The following is a 24,339-nucleotide window of genomic DNA, read 5'->3' as shown; positions in this document are numbered from 1 at the left end:
TGAGATAAGTTAATTAGTTTTAAATTTTAAAACGAAAGTTGTAATATGTCACAGACCGCCAGCCCAAGACCGAGCTCAGTTCGTTCAAGGGTGCCAGAGACTATCTTTGCCACATTTTGGGCCTTCTAGAAGACCCAGCAGAGCTGACCCATCCACCTTGGAGAGAGAGAAGGCATGATAATTATTTGAAATTATCTTAGAGATAATTCCCACTAATTATCCTTTAATTTAGAGTTGTAGATAGAGTATGGCTCTTTTCTTACCGTTGATGTAATTTAACCTTAATTGTTGATTGTAGGGGGCTCTAACTATAAAAGGAGGCTCACCCCCACCTTATTTACAAACTTTAGATTGAGGAATATAAGTTAGCATTCACTCTAAACTCTCTCTTTTCCATTTGAGCACCCATCTCTTTATTTTTCCCATTTCCTTTGTTTTCGCAACGTTCTAAGCATTCTTGCTTAGTGGAGGTTTGGATTACTTAGCCGATTTTCCACCTTGAAAATGACTAAGGCCGCACGAGCTTACTAGCAGCAGTCTAGGCCCGTGATAAGTGGTATCAAAGCTTGTTTTGCTGATTTTCGTTGATTCGAGATGGCACCACAACATGGAGAAGCGACGGATTCTGATGGGAATGAAACCCGCAATGCTGGAAAAAAGAGAGCACCCTCGAAAGATGTTCTCACGTCCATCCAGGAGAAGGTTACCAGGCTCGAGGAATCCATGATGGAAGCCAAGGTAGTACTGGACATCCTGGAGTCCGTAGACCTTGAAAGGCTAGGATCGTTGGATCTCGATAAGGTGGAGTCCTTGGAGAGTATCAGGGAGGAGGTTCAGGATTCACTCAACGAGTTAGATGTGAAGGTAAATGATCGAGGTGATTCCTTAGAAGCCATGGTAGTGGCTTTAAGGAATGAAGTTGAGGAACTCAAGAGCAAGGGTTCCGATTCTGAGGTGGTCGAGCTGAAGAGGGAAGTCGAGTTGCTCAAGATCGAGTTGTTGGTGTGCAAAGCTGCGTTCGGGAATAGCGTAGTCAAGGTTGCACCCAAAGCCTTGGGTGACATCCCTAAGCCAGAGAAGTTCAAAGGAACCAGGTCTGGCCAAGATGTTGAGAATTTCTTTTGGGGGTTGGACCAGTACTTTGCAGCCACGGGCATCACTGAGGATGCCAAGAAAGTAAGCATCGCTAGTGTTTACTTGTTAGAGGTTGCCCTCATGTGGTGGAGACGCAGATGCCACGATGTGAAGCGTGGGAACGCTGCCATCGAGACCTGGGTAAAGTTCCAAGCTGAATTCAAGGAACAGTTCTACCTAGAGTATGCTGAAAATAAGGTGCGGTCCAAGTTGAGGCGTCTCAAGCAAGAAGGGTAACTGAGGGAGCATGTTCGAAAGTTTGTCGAACTAATGCTCCAAGTCCCGAATTTGAGTGAAGAGGACGGGTTCTTCACCTTCATGGATGGGTTGAAACCATGGGCGAAGAATGAGCTAAGGCGACAAGGAGTTAAGGAGCTCTCGGTTGCCTTGACAACGGCTGAGTCGATCATTGAGCTTGGCATCAAGAAGGTGGACTCCAAACCAAATCCTAAATTCTGAGGCAATAGTAGTGATAGGGACAAGGCATCCAAATCCGACAAAGATTCGAGTGGCACTGGCAAGCCATCGAATGCTAAGCACTTGGATAAGAAAGACAAGCAAATTATCCAGTGTTACAACTGCAAGGGCCAAGGGCATTTGGCGAGGAACTATCCACAGAAGAATAAACTCTCGGCCATCAAGGAGAAAGATGGGTATGAGAGTGAGACTCTAAAGATTGGCTCCATCCTTAGCACCATAGAGATCAGGAAGTGTCGGAAGAAGAAGGGGTTGATGTTCGTTGACATCACCATTGCTGGCCAGAAATTGAGTGCACTATTGGACACCGGTGCCTCAGAGTTGTTCATGTCCGAACCAGTCGCCAAGAGACTTGGTCTTCATATCGAGAAGACAAGTTGTTCTATCAAGACTGTCAACGCCAAAGAGGTTCCGATTGCGGGGGTCGCAAAAGGAATTGAGTTAACAGTGGGAGGTTGGTCCGGAAGGGAAGCCATCAAGGTGATTCCTCTTGATGACTTCGACTTCGTGCTTGGGATAAGTTTCTTGGACCAGATCAACACTTTCCCAGTTCCTTTTGCCGATTGTTTGTGCATCCTGGATCCAAAGCAACAGTGCATTGTTCCAGTGAGCTGGGTGTCCGGTGTAGGGGCCAAAGTTCTATCCGCAATTCAATTCTAGAAGGTGGTGCGCAAGGAGGAACCAACCTTCTTAGCTGTCTTAGTGTGTGATGAGCCGACCACAACCAAGGAAGTTCCCGATGTGGTGAGCCACGTGTTGGCAGAATTCCAAGATGTAATGCCTGCCGAGTTTCCGAACAAGTTACCTCCAAAGAGGGAGGTGGATTACAAGATTGAGCTTGTGCCGAATGTGGAGCCACCTGCTCGATCCCCTTACCGAATGGCTCCACCTGAGTTAGAGGAGATGTGCAGACAGTTGAAGGATCTCCTAGATGTCGGATACATCCCACCATCCAAGTCCCCCTATGGTGCCCCAGTGCTATTTCAGAAGAAGCACGATGGTTCTTTACGGATGTGCATCGATTACCGGGATTTGAATAAGCTCACGCTGAAGAACAAGAAAACGATTCCTCTCATTGCAGACTTGTTCAATCAGCTTGGTGGTGCAAGGTGGTTCACCAAGTTGGATTTGCGATCGGGCTATTACCAAGTCAAATGCAAGAGGCGATTCAACATTTGAATCATAAGAATGGCCCAGACCAAGGACACGAAGAAAAGAAAGCATGTGAAATTTGACTATCTGATATGACAAGAATATTTGTTTTGACGAAGGTCTTCCTAATGGTGGCCACTAATGGGAATTAGCACCTTTTGCATTTTGCATTTTGCATCTTACATTTGCATTCGCATTTTTTACATATGTGTATTCGTATCTCTACATTTTACATTGCATGATATTTATTTATTTCCACATGCATCAATCTTGGAGTATGGGAAATATTCATGGGGATTCTGTTACAAAAATATTGAAAGTAAATTGAAGCCATCTCATTCGTACCTAAAGAAGAATTGAGACATAGATATGATGTTAGCACCACATATTAAGCTCGGAGCATACCACTGAGAATTATGGGGCACCAAAGAACAAGTTTTAGAATATGATAGATTCAGGGGAAATGACCTTCAATGAGTAACGAGGCATTCTAATGCGAATAAAGAAGAAGTGGTGAAGCTTTGTTGCACTTGCATTGTATTGTTTGAACTTGTTTTTGTTCTCTTTATTATTGACTTAAACATTTTTGTAAGTTGTTTTGTGATTGAACAATGTCACCATCTAAGGTTATGAGCAATGAATCAATTTCTATTCTTGTAGTTATTTAAGTATCACATGGGTTAAATATTATTTCAACTCTTCAAGAATTATAGATATTTAGAAAGTGGTAAGATTAAACCTCTTGTATCCCATCCAAAGCCAAACATACGACAACTCGGTTTTTTACCAAAATAATTTATCGTGAAGTTACTCCTCTCTAAGACCCCAAAGCCCCACTCTCATATTTTTCGAGGCACCAAGTTCATACTATTACCTTTTCATGCAAGCCGATCTTTTGCTAACACTACCTTTCTCCAAAGATATGATTTCAAAGTCACATCCTCACCTTCTTAGACACAAAACCAACCTCAATAAAACCTAAAGGAATTGAGAACAAGACATCCATTTGTGTGTGAATCATTCCTACAAGAGAAACAAGATGGGGCATTATAGATAAACTTTCTAAAAATAAGCTCGAATAATTGGGGCATGCTCGAAGCAAGAAGAAGAAAAAATAAAGGGAAAAATTGAAATAATTCTATTATGCATTAATTACATTGTTTTCATGTGAATAAAAGTTAATCTCGAATATTCATCCCCCTGGGATACCTTTTTTGCAAGGACTTTTGTGTATGAAATGATGAATGAGTTTGTTTCATTATACCTTTACAAATGGAGAAAATATATCCCTTTTTGTCCCCATTTGAGTCTAGAATATTTTTTTCTTCTGATTCAACCCTAACCAAAATCACCCTCTACACTAGGGGCTAGGTGAAGGAAATCTACTCGTATTAGTGAAGACCATCAGTCCAAATTTTATTACAAAGACAAGTCTTTGTGAAATAAAGAGAAATAACAAGGTACCATAAGGTAGATCAAATATAAAGTTCTCAAGAAGCAAATCAAGTTGAAAGAAACAAAAGATGCCTCAAGTGCAAGAAATAAATGATGTTCAAATCGAAATGACGAAGTCTCCAAATAAAGAGAACAAACAATGTATTCAAATCAAAATGAATTTCAAGATTAAATAATAAAGAGGAAAATAAGCACAAGAAAAGTGTCACTCCAAATAAAATGGCTCAATGATCATCAAGCCACAAGGTTAATCAAGTACAAAGATCCATATTCAACAAGATGATCAAGAAATACCAGATATTGAAAACGAAGATGAACTCTAGGGTGAAAACCCAAAAATGGGCAGTCTAGAGATCCAGAAAAAGAAAGAAGTATAAGACAAGTTGCAAGCAGATTCAGATCAGACAAGGCAAGATTCAAGACATCAGAATGAATTGATCCTTGGTTCGATCACCCTTAGACACTTGTTTGGGCCTATTTATCCTTTTCTTTCATGACAATGAGCCCTGACCTACGTTACGTGCCTGAAAAGTCCCTTCTAATCATACATGAATTTCTAAGTGGAAGAGACTATCTTCAGATTTCATTCCGCCTCTCAGAGTTAATCTTTTATTTGCAAACAAATGGTTTTCTAAAATCTTTAATGCATGATAAGAAAAAATAAAAAGGGAGTTCAAGAAGTAAATTTTAGATAACATTTTGAATCCAAAGAAGGATTCGAGTTAAAAACTTGAAAAGGCGGCTCGAATATAAAGATTGTCCAACTATTGCATAATAAGAGGTCTTATGTATTCCTTGATAAAGCACCATACCACTTGAAGATACTCACAAGAGCCGAGAACTAGTGAAAATTTCAGAAAATGAAAGTATTGATTACTTCATCAAAACACAATATCTTAATCAAATAAGCCAACTTGAAACACATTACCTCCTCAAAACAACCTGAAACACTCTACCTCCCCAAATCGACCTGAAATACTCCACATTCCGAAGTCAACCTAAGCCTTAAATCAACATTGATCTTTACACTTGTCAAATAGATATACTTTTTGATGGATTAAAAAAGAAGTTGACTTATGTGATATTCGATGAGCTCTTATTTTATAATTTATTTTGATTGTGAGCCTAGAGAGGGTGGCAACATTTTTAAAACTTTTTCATAAAACTTTTTCACATTTTTGAAATTGAAAGAGAAAGAAAAACATTTTCAAACAAGACAATCTCAAGTGAAAAAAGATCCTTGAAGCTAGTGAGGCTCATTTTGACTCAAATAAAGAGATTAGACAATGAATAAAGGTCAAAAGCAAGAACAAAAAGTGATGCATGATAAATAAAGACATTCCCAAATTTCTGAACAAAAAGATTCGAACGACCAGAGGACTCAAAGTTGGAGTTTCTCACGCCACTTTACGATGATATGATTATCAATAATCAATCAAAAAACAGATGATCACTTGAATAACAGAGGGCATGATATCAAGAGATCTTATAGTCTTTTAGAGCCAAAGCATTTATCCTAGAAAGATTTGATCTCTTCTTGAGTTTCCATCTGGTTTTGATACTTCACATATAGAATCCCTTAAACTATTTCATAACACTTATGTTGATGGCATGTGATTGCTTATTAGTCACACAAGAGTGAGACCATTCGAGGTTAAGATAGTTTGGCTCGAAGAGAGCCAATATTACCCACATTGTGGCATTACCAAAACCAGACCATGTTGAGATAACAAGATTCAAATGTAGTAGACATTAAGAATGAGCCTCACTGTTTGGAGTGCCAAGGGTAGAATATGAGGACAAGAAGAGTTTACCTTGAAACATTTCTGATAGAGCCATTGAATTAGAGCCAAAAAGAGGTGTCAAGACCATATGACTGGCTGCAGGAATAATTAAAAGAGAACATTTCTTTTAATATTGTAACACACTTCTTTTAATATTGTAACGAAGAAACCAACAAGAAAAAGGTAAAAAAGACATGATTGCACAAGATGATTATATCATCCCTCAGAAGATGCAAGCTTAAGCTGACAAGTTGCCACATTGATATTGAGGCAGGATCCATTTAAGAGGGACTAAGTGAAGGAAGACTGAGTTCTCCACTTTGAAACTAAAAAAAGAATTGATGATCAACATTTTTGCATTACATTTAGATACATATCCATTGAATTCACATTTTATGCATTAATACATGTTTTTACAGATGTTTCAAAGAAAAAAATAGAGCGAAGAAAGAGCAGAATTCAATCCATGAATGGAGAGAATTGTTTTCAAAATAGCTAAGCCTAAATGATCGAGGAGCCCAATCAAGAAAGATCATTACTTTGAAGTGGGGCAAGTTGCCCGAGATATATCATATTTCAAATGAATTTTTAAAGAATCTAAGCATGATTTTCAGGGGTTTCTTGATGATTATTTTAAATGAATTTTTAAAGAATCTAAACCTAATTTTCTAGGGTTTTGTGATGATATTTCAAATGGATTTTTAAAGAAGTTAAGCATGTTTTTCAGGGGTTTCTTGATGATTATTTCAAATGATTTTTTAAAGAAACTAAGCCTAATTTTAAAGGTTTCTAGATGATTACTTCAAATGAATTAAGCTAAGCCTGATTTTCAGAGGTTTCTTGATGATTACTTCAAATGAATTTTTGAATAAGCCAAGTTTAATTTTCAAAGGTTTCTAGATGACAAGTTATTCGGGCCATCTTTAATTCCTTCATGCATGATGTTTGAAAAATGAGAAAGCGATTTCCAAAGTTTCTCTTTTAATAAAAAAATAAAAAAATAAAAAAATAAAAAAATAAAAAATAAAAAAAAATAAAAAATAAAAAAAATAAAAAAAATATAAAGAAAAGAAAAAGGAAGATAATTTTTAGGCTCACACTAGACAACATCATTTCTAAAATAATAAATAATCAAATGTACTGATCAACGATAATTGTGTCTTTTCAGGATCAACATTCAGGATATTGGGTTGAATCAAGTTAGAAGGTATCGACACCATTTTTGCCCGGGCGGGGAAAGCCCGATATCGACTCGGGAGTTTTTCTTTTGAAAAGAATTTTGAAATGTGAGGAGTCACCACCAATCATTTAAGGTGCGATTGGGACACCATGAAAACCGAGTGCGAAAATCCAGAAATCAGGTTCGGGAGTCAATTATGCGTAGGGAAGGATTAGCACCCCCACAAGCGCCCAAAAAATGGTACCTAGTTGATAACCCTATATTTAGAATAAAAAAATTTGAGTTCGATCTTTATTTAATTTGAAAATCATTACGACTGCAAAGTTGAAAATGGTATCCATTTATTAAGATCGATAGCATTCACCCTCTAGCATAAATGCGGGAGATCAGCTATTATGCCTAATGACCGGACAATGCCTTAATTTTAGAAATCATGATGCGGTCTTGAAAAGGATGTCGACCTATTTCAGGAATCACCAGTAGTCACCCCCAGAGCATATTTGCGGGAGATATACCATTAATTCCCTAATAAGTGAACATTGCATTAGGTTTGAAATAAAATGCAATCAGACAAATTGTTATTCGTCCTAGTTAAGCTAAGGGTAAATTTAGGCTTTTTCTAGCTTAAAGCGTCAAATTATAAAAATTAAGGAACTTAGAAGCTCAAACCTAAAAATGTAGGCTCTAATATTAACCCTATTTGATTTTCAAATAAGTCATTGAATCGAATAACCGCGATGATCCCTTGAGTATTTAAGCGAAGGCTAACTCGAATTATTCCCTAAATTAAAAGACTAGTTTGGCTATAATATTAACCTAAATTAATTTTAAGATTCGAATAATTAAATTGGAACCTCGAGCAAAAACGAGGACAAATTAAGAATTCTCCTAATTTAATGACTAAATATGAATCGAATAATTAAAAGATTATGAACTAAATCTAAAGAGTGATCTATCAAGGACTAAAAAGATACAAATATTAAAGAAAAATAAAATATAAATAAGTACTAAACTTAAAATACAAAAAAAATAAAGGGTAAAAATAAAATAAAAATAAATTAAAGGACTAAATTGTATAAACATTAAATTAACAATCTAAAAAGAAAATAAATTAGACATACAATATGGACTAAATTAAACAAAATTGAAATTTAATGGCTAAATCGAAAAAACTAAAAAATAGATCAAATACTAAAATGAAAAACATGCGGAAACTACAAAGACCTAAAGGCAATTTTTCCTAAAAATATATAACATGCATAAAAAGGGTAAATCACAAAAGGGTCCCTATAGGTGAATAACTTGCAAAAACACGCATAAAGTAAGGGGACTAAAATGTGAATTTACCAAAAATTAAAAATCATATATGTAAATGGGAAAATTATTAAAATAGCCTCTAATAGTGGCTATTTTGCAAAAATACAGCAAAGTTTGGGGAGAAGCTAATCATATATATACTAACCTTTTCCCTTTTTATCATTTGAAACCCAAATAGAAAAAAAAAAGGAGAAGCTCTCCCCTCTATCCTCGGCCGACCCTCTGACAACCACTTCGAAACAGCTCCGACCGTCATCTGGTCACCGCACACGACGGTCAGGAAACCAAAAATGACCCAAAAATGCCCTAAAACTTAGATCTACCTACCTAGGACCCTTTTAAGGGGTAAAAGCACCGTTAAATGTCCCTAAACTACCCAAAAATACCATTTGACAGCTCGACTCCCCCAACTCCGATGACGCCTCCGACTCAGGAATGACTTAGATCTAGCATTTCTCTTTTATTTTTTAGCATTTTTACTACTGAAAAATGGTTGGTTGTTATTATTTTAAAAACTATTATTTTATTATTTGAAACACAAAAATCCTCTGCATGTTATTATCATTAAAAACGAAACTGAATGTTGGTGTATTTCAAAAACTGAAAAAAGGATTGTTTTATTTATTTATTGAGGCTCGAAACTGAAGATCAGAGAACAAAGAATAATATTCGAAAAAGAAAAAGAAAAATGAAGTAACCTTGAAATACTATTGTTATTGTTTCAAAACAATTACAGTGTTCAGACCAGAGCCTTTTTACAGTGTCTAATGCATGGGTTTTATATCCGTTTTACATTGGAAATACATTATTGTTATTTTGTTTTCTTCTCTGTTGTCTGATGCAGTTTGCGTGAAGTTTGGCGTACATGGGTGGCTCTCCTTCGGTTGGGGCAGAGAGTGGCAATAACTGATAGGGTTTAGGGGCGACTGCTAGGGTTAAGTTTATATACGGGTCATGTTTGGGCTTCTGGGTTGGATTTTGGGTTATGGGTCTTATTTTGGGGCTAGTTTGGTTTGGTCTTGAGGCCCTTTTTAAAGTAAAATAATAATAATAAAAATGGCGATTACAGAAGTCTTTCAGATAAAGAGGAGCAAATCAATTGAAAGGACTAGCACATGCATATTGGGGCAGATCAGATGAGGAAGTTTTCAGAGGTAGAGGAGCGAGTCATTCGATCAAAACTAGAGAAACAAATTAATCAAAGGCTAAGAAAGGACAGTGGAGTCATGAGTTCCAGTCATATTAGACAAAATTAGGCTATCTTTTATCTTTTCTTAATTCTTGTTTCACAACAAGTAAAGAGCACCGAATATAATACCCTAATTTTGTCTGAATAGTTGGAATTGAATTGAGAATGATCGAATATTAGGTTGAAGATGCTCGTACATTGATTAATTCAAGTGCAACCGGTGGCACAAATGAAAATTTGGAGATCAATTTGGAAGATGATTGAATTTGGGTTTTATTCGGGCCTAATGATCTTTCATATTTATCCATTTTTTATATCATTATCCAAGCTCATTTACCAAATAAATTAATTACCCGTCCATTATAAGACCATTTACAATTACCCCAATATCCCATTTCTAAAACCCATACCATTAATCCTTTACACAACCTTAATACCCAAGTCAAGCCTAGTATCCATCAAACCAAAATTGAATGTTCAGTCTATATCTTACAACCAAAAACAAACACCTAAAACCCAATTCCTATACCATATCCCGATTGAGGCCCAACAAACCCATAAGCCCAAACACAAGTACCCTACCCATATGACCCACAAACCTAATTAGATTAGGGTTTCCACTAACCCTACCCAATTCCTACCATCGCCTCTGCTCAACTCACATGAGCAACAACCATTTTCCCCAGGTGGTCCCAACAGTAGCCATCGAGCGTGAGCAACCACCATTCGTGCATACAGTGGTCCCCTAAGCCTCCAACGGTCTCACACAAGCAACCAAATCAGCAGCAACACGTACAAAGAGACAAAAAAGATAAAAATTAGGGAGACATTTTCTTTTATTTTTTTCCCGATTGCAATCACGTGTATAAAACCCAATAAAAATCAATGTAACAGGGATCCCCATTTTCGAATACAAAGCAATATATAAATTTTCTCCTTTGGTTTTTTAGAGCAACCATAATCATAAAAGAGTAGTTTTTGAGTATTTTTGAAGGTATTCCTTCGTTATTTACTTTCCTTTCTTTCTCAGTGTATGTTTGTGTGTGTGTGGTTTTTAAAAAAAGGGTTAGGGTTTACTTGAGTTGTTTGGGTTCCATGTTAGGGTCTTCCCGACTCGTATCCATGTTGTGGAGATTCCATCGCTCGGAAAATAAAAGCTTTAGGGGGTCGTTGTAGTGAGTGAAGTCGAAGCATCGAGGTTGAGTTTTAGGTCTTAGAGGTTTGTTTTTTGAGTTTTTAGGTCTCATGTTGGGTTTAGTTGAATAGATCGGAGCTTCGTGGTTTATTTGAGGCTCATTTTAGGTCACCGACGACTGTGGGTGGCAGTCGGAGCTAGGGGTGGCCAACATATATGGTGGTCGATGGCTTCTGGTCGAGAGATTAGAGAGAAAAAAAGAGTTTTCTTGTGTTTTGGGTTTAAATTGAGATTAAAATTTTGATTCATGATTCGTATTTAAAACTATAATGCAATAAAGTCAAGTAAGAAATTGGATAATCGGATCGAACTAAAATTTCACGAAAATTTGAAGGATACTAGAAAAGGTTAAAAATATTATTTCCATATTTTAGAACAATGAAATTTAGCATGAATCAGTGGAAGTGAAGTTAATTTTTCCTCTTTAGCCGAAATTGGGAAAATTTAGTGACTAAATTGCAATTTTAAAAAATTGCATGGCTAAAGTAGAAAGTCAACTTCAACTTGGTTCATCTTTGACTATGGGATATTTTAATGGAAGATATTTTAATGTCAATTGGTAATTATTATAATTCATTAAGGACAAATTTGGAATTTCTCATTAATTAAATTTTAAATTCAGTTATATTAGAAATATGACAAGTGTTTTAAGCTATAATTACTTGATAAAATCAAGAAAAATCAACCCATCTTCAACCCCTAAAACTATGAACTCCATTGTTAAAGGTAAGGAATTTTCATTTTCATTTTAAGGCTATATGATTGATTTTTGGATTAAGCTATTAGATAAAGAATTAATCCTCTTGAAATTCTCTATCATTTGGTATAAAAATTTCATAAAAATCATGCTTAGATGTTGAGTTTCATGAATTGAGTAGTTGAAGAACATGTTTGATTTTGAAGATTTGATGGAAGATTTTTATGTTATAGATGTTGTTGATTAATTCTAAGGCATGAGTGATGATTAAAATTAGGTGTATAAGTATATATGAGATTTGGTCTTGGCTAGGGTTTATGGAGTTGATTTAATTTTGATTCAATTTGATGTTTTGATGATTGTATTAGCATGAATTTGATGTAAGAAGGTTGAATTCATTCTTGAAATTGAAAGAAAAGTTTACCTTATTGCATTGTTGAGGGAAATAATAAGGGGAAAATGTTGAAAATTTTCCTAAGTTCTAGAAATGATATTAGATGTGTTCTACATGCTTTGGAGATGGATTTGAATCCATTTGGAACCTTGAGATAGTAAAAACACAATTTTGCAAGTTTTGAGAATTATGAGACATTGATGAATAAATGTGTAATTTAGAGTATTCAATGCTGAAAATTAATTATGGAATGCTGAATTTTAAGTTAGAATGTTGATTTGAGGATCAAAGTGCAAATTTGACAAAGTTGGGTAATGTAATTTAGGACATGGGATTTAGGGACTTGATTGCAAGTTTATTAAATGTGAGGGTACCATTGAGTGTAATACTACAATGTTGGAATTTATTAAATTTCAACTATAAGTATCTAATTGGATCACATTGCAAGTTTGGTAAAGTTAATGCTTGAATTCGAAAAGACTAGGAAGATTGAGGATGAAATTACAAGTTTTCAATTGTTAAAGTATTGAATTGAGTATAATATTTACATGTTGTAAATGTTCGAATTTTATTTGAAGTAAACATAATGGTGAAAGACCATTGTGAATTAAATGCAAAATTTGATATGAATTCTAAAAAGAATTCATAAATAGTTCTTTAAATGTAAAGTTTGTGAAAGTTGAAGGATTGATGATGGAAATGAATATTTATGGAATCGAATAGCTATTTTGGAAAGTTTGAAGTTATGATGGAATTGTGATTTAGTTTTATATTAATTTAGTATCTATAATGCTTTATAGAATTTATTTTATCGGAATTAGATTATGTTAGTAGAATACTATCATATAGTTTGAAAATGGTGTTATGTACATGATGTCATACAGATTACGACAAATCTTGTGATCTCAGTGACTCGAAAGCAAAAGGAAAAGCACCTGAGTAAAAGAATATTTTATTAAAGTTTCAGTAGTGAAGTAAAGGTGAGTGCAATTTATTTAATTATTTATTCTGATCGAGAAAGACTTACTATAAGTCAACCTTATATTATTTTAAAGTATGAATTTTAAAGTATGATTTAATTATAAATATGGAATATTTTCATAATGCTTATATAAAGGTTTATGAATGATTTTTTGGGTGTGAATTACCTAATATTTCAACACATGATATTTTTTGAAAAGATATTTGAATGAAATCTCTAAAATGATTCTGATTTGAAATGTATGATTAATAAATGAATATGATATGATTTGAGAGCCCATTGTATATTGCATTGAGAGTCGTACGTACACTTGGCATCATGAAGTTTAAAAAGTAAAGTCCGATTTTGATATGGTACTTTCGTGTACATTATGAAAGGCACCTTTAGTTCAAATGTTATGACTGCACTTGAAGTGCATTTATGATGATGATGATGGCGTCGTTGGTGCTTAGTGTGCACATTATGTCCGACTTACGTACCTTGCGTTCTCTTACATATACATTGGGCTATAAAGTAAATGTGAAAGTTATGAAAAATATATGAAAGAAAAGAATATGAAAAATATATGAAAGAAAAGAATATGAAAAATAAAAAAAATGAAATGTTCTGAAATGTGTATAAATGAAAAACAATATGGCATAGTTGTTATATTTGATATTGATTTAAATGATTTTGATAAAATTATGAGATGATGATTTTTAGGTTTATGAAGAGGAAAATGGCTTGAATAGCACGGTTAGAAAGTTCAATGATTTTATTTAAATTTCATTTTTAATGTTTTGAAATATTTATGATACTTTATGTTTTATCTCACCTTAGTTGTATTATTGTCTCACTAAGTTTTATTTAGCGCGTGATGATTTTCATGCGTAAGTTTGGATAAAGAAAATAATATGAAGTGAGGACCTTTTCAAGCATCTTTTCAGGAAATCATACCTAATATCAATATCAGTAAGACATCTCTAATGCTCTTTTTTGCTTTTTAGTGGCATGCATATTATATCTATCTGTTTTCTTTATCATATTTATTTAAAATGGTAATTATTATTTTGTGATTTTCAATGATTAATTAATTTGTTTTAAACCGTTAAATTGAAATTTTAGAAATGGTCCAAATTTTAAGGTTTTTATACAAAGAATGTCTGAATGTTTAATGTGACATCTTTAACTCGTATTTCGAGATGTATACGAGCTATGGGTGTTACATAAGTTGAACTGCCCAAGCCGCCTAAGCCGAACCGTCTGAGCAACGAGCTAAGCAGTCCAGTCGTTGACTAGTTGCGTTCACCGTTGACATCTATTGATCGGCCATTGACTTTTTTCTGGATCACCTATCTTGACATTTTTTGACATCTTGAGTTCAATTTTGTGGTATGTTTCACCAAATTCAAACCAGTAAGCTATTTTTCAAAGTTTTATCTATGTGTTCGATCCGATTTTCATGTTTAAGATCTGTTTTTTATGCAATTTGTTTTGGCATGTATCATATATATTACGGGACGTGGAATTAAAGTTCAAAAGAGTTCAAATAGAGTTAAAATGATTGAATGATGTGGCTCAAAAATCGAGATAATACTTTACTACCATTTTTCATACTTTACAGTACATGAAGGTAATTGGTCAGTGCATGAATAAATAAGAGTTGGATATGTATTGTGGTTGGTTATTTTGAACTTACTTAATTTCGGTATAATGTTAGGAAACTAATTAAGACTCGAATGATCTATATAAGGAGCTAGGGGATTCATATAGATTTTTAAGCTGAGTAAAATTAACCTTTGAACTAAAAATTCTGATTTTTCCTATTATGAGTTTTTATACCGTTAATATTCAGATAAGAAATGACAAAAATACCTTTGATGTTTAAAAAGGACGTAAATTTCCTCTAATGGTGGAATTAACCTAAGAATTAAGATTTGATCCAATAGGACTATAGATTTACCTGTTAAACTCCTGATCTATCTGGGAAAATTCTGATAGTGATTTTTTTAAGCTATGATAAGGTACAATCTAAATTTCTGATTTCTCAGTAACTCCTGAAGACTATTTACAGAAAGCACTATATATGATTGAGTTTATTAAAAATGATCGAAATACCTTCGAATTCTGAAATGACCTAAACACCCTCATGACTTGGATTAAGTGAATTATTTTGGATAAGTTCTACAAATATCGGTAAAGCTTTAAATGTTGCAATGGTGACAAGGATTATGTAGTACGACCTAGTTATGTCAATTATTCCTAATACCATGCAATATGAGAATAAAGTTAAATAGATGATGTACGAATATGCATGAAATCTCCTTGGGATCCGTGTAAGGAATTTAAGAAGATAAATTTTTCAACTTCAAGATGCAATTAAAATTAAGGAATAAAAATCCATGAAGTATTCCTGTCGAAGTTATGGGTACATACCACAATGATGAGACTTATGTTGTTCGGTTGGACTTGGGAGTCAATTAAGTTATTAGAAATCTCGAATATTGCAAAATTTTCGTTTATCCTTATTAAATCATTTTTTTCATAGTTTCTTCAAGAATCAAATTGACTAAAATGCATCTTCGTGCTTGAATATTAGAACCTTTTTCTTGATATAACTAAAATCGTGAATATCCCTGGTGTCCCAGTTCCTGAATACTCTGATGATTTATTTGAATCCTAAATTACCCGATGTATCAACTTTTTAATGTCTGATTTGATCTGTTAGCTATCGAGCCTTATAATAGAGATCTAATTCTTGAAACTAGTTCGAAATCTGTCTTAAGCTCTACCTCCCATTTTCTCATAACTATCAAGTACTCATGAGGAATAAATTGGGCCCTCTGGTGTGTTCCTATTTGGTGTTACAATACTATTTAAAACTATATGTCTGAACTATTTTGAAATTTGAATATTTAGACTGCATGATATCTGTTTTACTGCATGTTTTGACTTCTGATATTTGGTTTCCATATATTTCTGACATGATCTCTGTTTACTATAATTGTATATATGATTCTGGAATTTGGCATGATTTAATATTTTGTAAACTAAATAATTGTTTTCACTATCATTGGGGGTATGATTCAAGGAAGTATCTTAGGCATTCTATGACTACTAAGACCTTACCGCAGGCGCCTCTGCTTTGTGAACAGGCTAAGACCTTACTGCATGTCCTTATACTATCAGTATAAGGTTCTTCTCGGTATACAAGTGGGTGTATGATTCAGGGGAAACTACTCACTTTCTGGTGTTTGGATGGAGGACAGTAAGATATTTTCAACTATAATTTACCATCTATTTAAAAGTTTGTTTTACTGAAATAAATTATATGTACATTTTCCTCTTTACTGATGGAACAAACTGAACTCTTTAACTCAATCTCTGAGATCTATCTTTGTCTGGCTCTTCTGATCTATACTTTCTGAATGTTATTTTTTGGATTGATTAATAAAATTTCAACTCTTCTTTAGAGCATATAGATACCGATATCACTAAAGATTTTTCATGTGTTACTTATATCTTCTTGTCCTTTAGCATCATTTGGTAGTTCTGTATTACTGAGCTTTCTCAAAGCTCACTCTGTCACTTACCATTTCAGGTTAAAGGAAATGATTTTGTGTTGTTATCGATATTAGTTGCGAGTTCCTCTGGCGTTGCTTGTGGTGTATGACGTATGTAATTAGGGGGCATGTAGGTTACAACTTTTTTCATATCATTCTGAAACTTATTTTTACATTGTGTATTACCGAATTCTATTTTAATGTCTGATTTTAATTATACATTAATATTGTTTTATGAATTTAAAATTTTATTGGTTAAAGTTTTGTTTTTCTTGAATTTTTATAGCGTGTCATTCTGGTGGCCCTAATGTGACACCTCAGATTGTATTGGATCACCCGTATCATTATGAGGAGTTACATTCATAATAATTTTATTTCATTTGATTTGATTTGATTCTTAGTTTTTATATTAATTCCATATTTTAATTTTTTTTAAAAACTTTATATTGATAAGGGATTTTATTTTTATGGTTTTTTAACATTAATAAAATTCTAAAAATCCTTCTTAGAATTATTTTTGAAAATTATTAAGCAAATTTATTCAATAAATTATATATATATATATACTGAAATATCAATTTTCATTCTTTACATTGTAAAAGATTAAATTAATTAAAAATTATATAAAATAATTAATTTGATTTGAGTAAACTTGATTTTAAAAATTATAAACTATAAATAATTTAAATTTATGATTATAAATTTTTATTGATTTTTTTTCTAAACTTACTTTAATATTTCTTCATTAAAATAATATTTAAAATACTATTTAAAAAAATTAAATAAACATTTTGAAGCTCTGAGTGGGAAAGTGTTGTGATAGAGGCAGTATTGAGTATAAAGTTATTTTGTTAGTGTGGGAGCGCAAGCGTAATACCCCAAATATCGGGTCGGTGACCATAAAGAAAGGATTTAAAATTTGGTGGGTTAAATTGAGTAAATTGATAAGTATAGGGAAAGATTTAGGAAATTATGTTTCAGGCTAATTATTAAGAATAGAAGAATTGAGGGGGCAATTTGGTCTTTTAGAATGAATGAATTTAATATTAATTTTAACGGGGATATTTAATAAGATTGAAAAGGGGAAATGATAAAAAGCTGGCAAACTTGGTTCTCTTCTTCTTTTTCCCGTCGTCCGCGTTCTCTTCCATAGCAAAGGTAAGGTTTCATCAAGTTAGTTTTTCCTTTCATTTTTAGGTTGGGTTTGAAACCGTAAGTGATGTAGAAGCTTAAGGAAAGTTCAAAGATGATTAAAACTAAGAGATGAAAGATTTATTTGAGATTTAATATAATGAGTTTTTAAGTGAATTGATAAAATATGGTCAGATATTAGAGTTTAAAGGTATATTTGACTTGCCATAGAGGTAAATAAGAGATTTGGAGCCTTAGAAGTGATTAAAAACATGTTTGAAATTTGGGTGTAATTTTTAGTTTTAAGGGTTTTTTGGAGTTATTGGATGTTATAGGGAGATTTATGGATGTAAGATAGTTGGTTTGAGTAATGATGAGTTTAATTTTATGGTTGGTGATAAAAGTAAGAGATTTAGGTGAAAACATGGTAAAAATCGAAGTGAAATATGTAAAATCTTGGTAAGGGTATCGGTATTGGAAGAACAATACCGATACTATAGAGTTAAATTTGATGAACAAGATAAACAATATCAATACTTATGCAAGTAGTATCGGTACTGAAGTGGGGTATCGATACTAAGAGGAAGGTATCGATACTATTATTGAGAAATGGATTCCATAATGTAAAAATTGTATCGGTACTGAAGAGAGTAACGGTATCATAGTATAGAAGTATCAATATCATAGGAGGGGTACCGATACTATTGAACTTGGAATTTTAAGTTAAGGAGGAACTTTAATAGAATTCAAAAATTATAGTACTTTTAAGTATTATTATTTTGTACAAATTTTATATACTATACTAACAATTGTATGTATGTGTAATTATGGATGCTTGTGTAGATCGTAATCAAGCACCTAAGTCAAGCAAGCAAAAAGGCAAGGGTAAAGTTATCGAATAGTCAGATATCCTTAAAGCAAAATAGTGAGGAATATCAGGTGAGTGCATTTATTGTACTTATATGAGATGATGATGGCTTGCGATGAGTCAACCTCGAATGTGTTATTAAAGTATGTTTTACAGTATCTTGATATGTTTTCATAATGTTTATGGAATTGATACAAGAATAATTGTAGAGTATGAACTGGTCTAAAATGAATAGATGAATGTTTATGTTGTTTAATCTGCTAAGTTGATTGAATAACCCATTGTATGTGCATTGAGAGTCAAAAGTTCATTTTGACATAAATTGTATATAAAAGTTATCGATCAATTTTGTTTAAAGCATAACGGTGTAGTTTTGTATCAGTACTATGTGTACTTTTGGCACTAGATGTGCAATCATGGTATTCATAATGAGTTTGTTAATTACCATTTTGATATAAAATTATGTATAAAAGTTATTGATCGATTTTGTTTAATGCATAATGGTGCATTTTTGTATCAGTACTATATGTACTTTCGGCACTATGTATGCATCCATGGAATTCATAATGAGTTTATGAATTTTCATTTCGGCTCTTTAGTGCAATGCATGTACCATGCATTCTCATTTGACATACATTGGACAAATAAAGGATAACTTGAAAAAATAATGATTGATAGGTATGCTGGGCATACTAAATAGAGTTTATCCGGTTATGTGAATGAAGCTTGGTTTGCCAAGTCAGTTTATGTATTAATATATTTATACAATTTTCATTTGAATTTTGATATTGTATGATGTGCTTATATTTATGTACGATTCATTTTGTATTACTATGCCTCACTGAGTAAATACTTAGCATATGTTGGTTTCAATCGTAGGTAATAGCAAAGACTAGCGGAGTAAAGAGTGCATTGGATATCATCAATCAAAGGTTGCCTTGTCAGTAACTGTAGGACAATTATGTCTACTTTTTATAATTAGATGGCATGTATTTGGACTTATGAAAATGCTCTGGAATTGCATTTGAATTATAATTTTTGTAATATGTTATAACTTTAAGATTATTTTAATTACTTAAAATTAATGAATGTTTTATTATTATTATATAAAAATGTTTATTTTTATAAACAAAATTTAATGGGTTTACAAATAAGGAAATGTTTTAAAAAGCCATGTGACACATATGACATGTGTACGGGAAACGTATATGATAAATGAGTGTTATATTTATTGGTATCAAAGCTACATGTTTAGTCGATTCTCGGCCAAAATAGGGTGTAATTTAATTTTAAAAAAGGTTTACATGCTACTAAGATGTCAAGGTTAGTAATATGGTATAGTTAGAATATGATTGATATCACTCTTTACTAACTTGAGTGTTATTATTATTTATGTCCTATTAGATGTCGGAATCTACGAATTCACGGAGAGCGACTGATCAAGAAATGAGAGAAGGGTCGGGTAGTGAGAGCTATGAAGATAATAGTGAGCATCTGATCCCCTCAAAAAATGCTAGTGCACCGGTATATCAGGGTATGTCTATGCCAGAGTTTGGAGCTTTTATGCAAGCTCTTGATACCATTTTGACTCAGTTCCAACCTCCTCCACCCCCTGCTCCTCTTGGACCACGGTTGTTGATCCTAAAAGAGTTGACAAGTTTGGGAGCTCCTGAGTTTCGGTGAGAAGAGGACGAAGGTCCTATAGACGTTGATCTATAGTTAAATGACATTAAGGTGATACTGAAAAGTCTTCCCTGCTCAGATTCTGAAAAGTTGGGTGGAGTTGTATCTTTACTTTGAGGATCAGCTTGAGTGTGGTGGACCAATACTATGATGTACGCACCACCAGAGCAAGTGAACTGACAGTACTTCCAGGAGGAATTTAAGAACAAGTACATCGGAGTGCAGTTTAGGCAGGCAATGCTGCTGAAGTTTCTTAATCTGAAACAAGGTGATCAAACAGTACATGAGTACAAGTTTGAGTACAACAAGTTGAGTCATTTTTCTACCGAGGTAGTTCTCAACGACAAAGATCGAAGTGATTGGTTCATCGAGGGTTTGAAGCCTAAGTTGAAAGAGATGATGTTGGCTTTAAACTTGCATAGTCTGCAAGAAGTTATTAATAGAGCTAAGGCCATTGAAAGAGCTCATGAGGAGACTCTAGCAGCGGAGCAAGGTATATATACGGGGAAAAGAGTTAGAACATCTTCAATCTCTCCTCATGCCAAGAGAGGCAAGGGTTCGAGTTCCCGATATAATAATAGAGATGGTTATGATGTAGCTTCGCGGAAAAGTAAGCAGTCACAGTCTTTTGTTGCTAGCTCGGGTCGAGCTTATTGAGAAAAAATACTCCATGTCAGACTTGTAGCAAATTTCATCATGGAGTATGTAGATTTCTCAGTGGAGCTTGTTTCTAGTGTGGTGAAATTGGTCACTATGCTCGAAATTGTCCCAAGAAATATGGGTATAATTTAGTACAAACTAAGATATCAGTAGCAGCCTCGAATAGAAGCAGAGGAAGAGGTAGATCCAGAGGACAATCTGAGATAATCCCGCAACCCGAGACTCAAGGAGTAGCCAGAATTTATAACATTAAAACTATAGAAGATCGGGATGACCCGGAGATTCTAACAAGTACATTCCATCTTTTCGATAAGCTTGTATTTATTTTGGTTGACCCTGGTTCAACACACTCTTATATTAGTACAAAGTTAGTTAGGGCTAGAGGAATTCCTTTAGAACCAATTTTTAGTGAGATGATAGTGGTAAACCCTATGGGTCATAGTACAAGAGTAACGCAGATATGTAGAAAATGCCCGATAAAGATTCAAGGGGTTTTGTTTCCAACAAACTTGATAGAATTTCCTTTCGACGAATTTGAAATTATTTTGGGCATGGATTGGTTGTCTCCACATCATGGATGGGTTGATTGTCGTATGAAACGATTATTTTTCAAGGATGCGAAAGGCTCAGAAATAATAGTAAACGGTGAAAAAGCAAAATCACCATCCAATGTGATATTAGCCATGACTGCAAAGAAAATGATGTCGGAAGGATGTACAACTTTTCTGGCCAATGTTATAGACACTCAAATATTATAATTGAGATTAGATTGTATCCCAATATTTAGGGAGTTTCTGGATGCTTTTCCGAAAGAATTATCGGGGATTACCTCTAGAGGTAAAATTCCAGATTGAAGTTTACCTGGGTACTGAACCTATTTCTATGGCTCCATATCGAATGGCTCCAATAGAGTTAAAGAATTAAAGGCCTAATTGCAGGACCTGCTCGATAAGGATTTATTAGACCCAATATTTCTCCTTGGGGAGTACCTGTGTTTTTTGTGGAAAAAAAGGACGGTCTATGCGATTATGCATAGATTATAGTCAGTTAAATAAAGTAACAATAAAGAATAAATATCCTATTTTGGGGATTGATGATATGTTTGATCATCTGAAAGGTGCAATAGTGTTCTCTAAGATAGACCTACGGTTCGGATACCACCAATTAAAGATTAAAGAGGAGGATATTTCAAAAGAAGCATTTCGGACTAGGTATGGACATTGCAAATTTATGGTAAAGCCATTTGGATTGGCTAATGCTCCTGCAGTATTTATGGATTTGATGAACTGGGTATTCCAATCTTACCTTGATCAATTTGTGGTGGTATTTATAGATGATATTTTGGCATATTCAAGGACAAGAGAGGACTATGATGCTCATCTTTGTGTTGTTCTTCAAACTCTTCAAGAGAATAAACTATATTCCAAAGTTTCCAAGTGTGAATTCTGGTTAGATGAGGTTGCTTTCCTTGGCCATGTAGTCTCCGCAAAAGGCATAAAAGTAGATCCCAAAAAGGTTCAAGCTATAATGGAATTGCAATCCTCAAGGAATGTTTAGGAAGTTCGAAGTTTCTTGGGGCTTGCTGGTTATTATAGACGATTCGTGAAGAATTTTTCAATGTTAGCTTCGCCATTAACTAAGTTTTTACGGAAAGATATGCCTTTTGTTTGGTTGGAGAAATGCCAAGAAAGTTTTGAAATGCTAAAGAGGATTGTAACAGAGGCACCAATGCTTGTACAACCTGAGTCGGGTAAAGACTATGTAGTTTTTAGTGATGCATCTCATAACGGATTGGGATGTGTGCTTATGAAAGAAAGGAAAGTTACGGCTTATGCCTCGAGACAACTGAAGACTCTTGAGCGAAATTACCTGACACATGACTTGGAATTGGCAGCAGTCGTGTTTGCTTTAAAGATTTGGCATCATTATCTATACGGTGAGCGATGCCATATATATACAGATCACAAGAGTCTAAAGTATTTTTTAACTAAAAAAGAACTGAACTTGAGGCAAAGAAGACGGATCAAGCTTTTAAAAGATTATGATGTGATCATCGATTATCATCAAGGGAAAGCTAATATGGTGGCTGATGCACTTAGCCGAAAGACTTTTGCAGCTTTAGGGCTTTGGATGTACGTATGTCCTTTAAGGAGGATAGCACCTAATTGATGAGCTTAAGTTAAAGCCAATGCTTTTGGATTGGATAAAAGAGCTTCAGGGACAAGATGAAAAATATTTGGCAAGAACTGCACAAATAGAAAAATGTGAGGCCAACGACTTCAAAATTAGGACTGATGGATGCTTATATTATCGTGGAAGACTTTGCATTCCAGATAATGAAGAACTAAAGAAAGATATTCTTTCCGAGGTACATTTTAGTCCTTTGATGATGCACCTAGGTGAGAATAAGATGTATCAGGATATAAATAGTTGTTATTGGTGGTTGGCATGAAAAGAGTTATATCAGAGTTTGTTGTAAGATGTCTAACATGTCAGCAAGTGAAAGCTAAACATCAAGTGCCTTCTGGATTACTACAACCGATATACATTCCCAAGTGGAAATGAGAACGAGTTACAATGGATTTTGTTTCAGGGCTACCTTTGACACCTAGTAAAAAGAACTCAATATGGGTAATTATGGACAGATTAACCAAGACACCTTATTTTATTACAGTTCGGGTAGATTAATCGATGGATAAATATGCAGAGTTGTATGTAAAAGAGATAGTTCGGCTGCATGGAATACCAGTTTCAATAGTATCTGACAGAGATCCCAGGTTTACTTCCAGATTATGGAATTCCTTGTACAAGGCATTAGGTACTCGATTGAATTTCAGCATAGCTTTTTATCCACAGACAGATGGACAGTCAGAGAGAACTATTCAGGTATTAGAGGATATTCTAAGGGCATGCGTAATTGAATTCAAGGGATCATGGGAAAGATATTTTCCTTTAGCGAAATTTTCTTATAATAACAGTTATCAATCGAGTATTAAGATGGCCCCGTATGAAGCCTTGTATGGGAAGAAGTGCAGAACACCTTTAAATTGGTTTGAGTTAAAAGATCGAGACATGGATGACCCGAAATTAATGAAAGAAATGGAAAATAAAGTGAAAGTTATCAAGGATAATCTTAAGATAGCCTCCGATCGACAAAAGTCTTATGCTGATCTAAAGAGAAAAGAGATTGAGTATCACGTAGGGGATAAGATATTTATAAAAGTATCGTCTTGGAAGAAAGTATTGCGGTTTGGGTGCAAATGAAAGCTGAGTCCGAGATTTATTGGACCTTATGAGATTTTAAAAAGGATCGGACCATTAGCTTATCAATTAGCTTTGCCTCCTGATATAGACAAGATCCACAATGTTTTTCACGTATCGATGTTCAAGAAGTACCGATCAGATCCATCGCATATTGTCACACCAGAGGAAATAGAGATCCGACCAGATTTGACTTACGAGGAAGAACCCGTGTGGATCTTGGCACGAGAAAACAAAG

The sequence above is a fragment of the Hibiscus syriacus genome, unplaced genomic scaffold, assembly GCF_006381635.1.
Source record: "Hibiscus syriacus cultivar Baekdansim isolate YM2019G1 unplaced genomic scaffold, ASM638163v2 tig00002237_pilon, whole genome shotgun sequence".
NCBI classification, from domain to species: Eukaryota; Viridiplantae; Streptophyta; class Magnoliopsida; order Malvales; family Malvaceae; genus Hibiscus; species Hibiscus syriacus.
The sequence above is the reverse complement of the archived record's forward strand: the minus strand, read 5'-3'. Positions refer to the sequence as shown.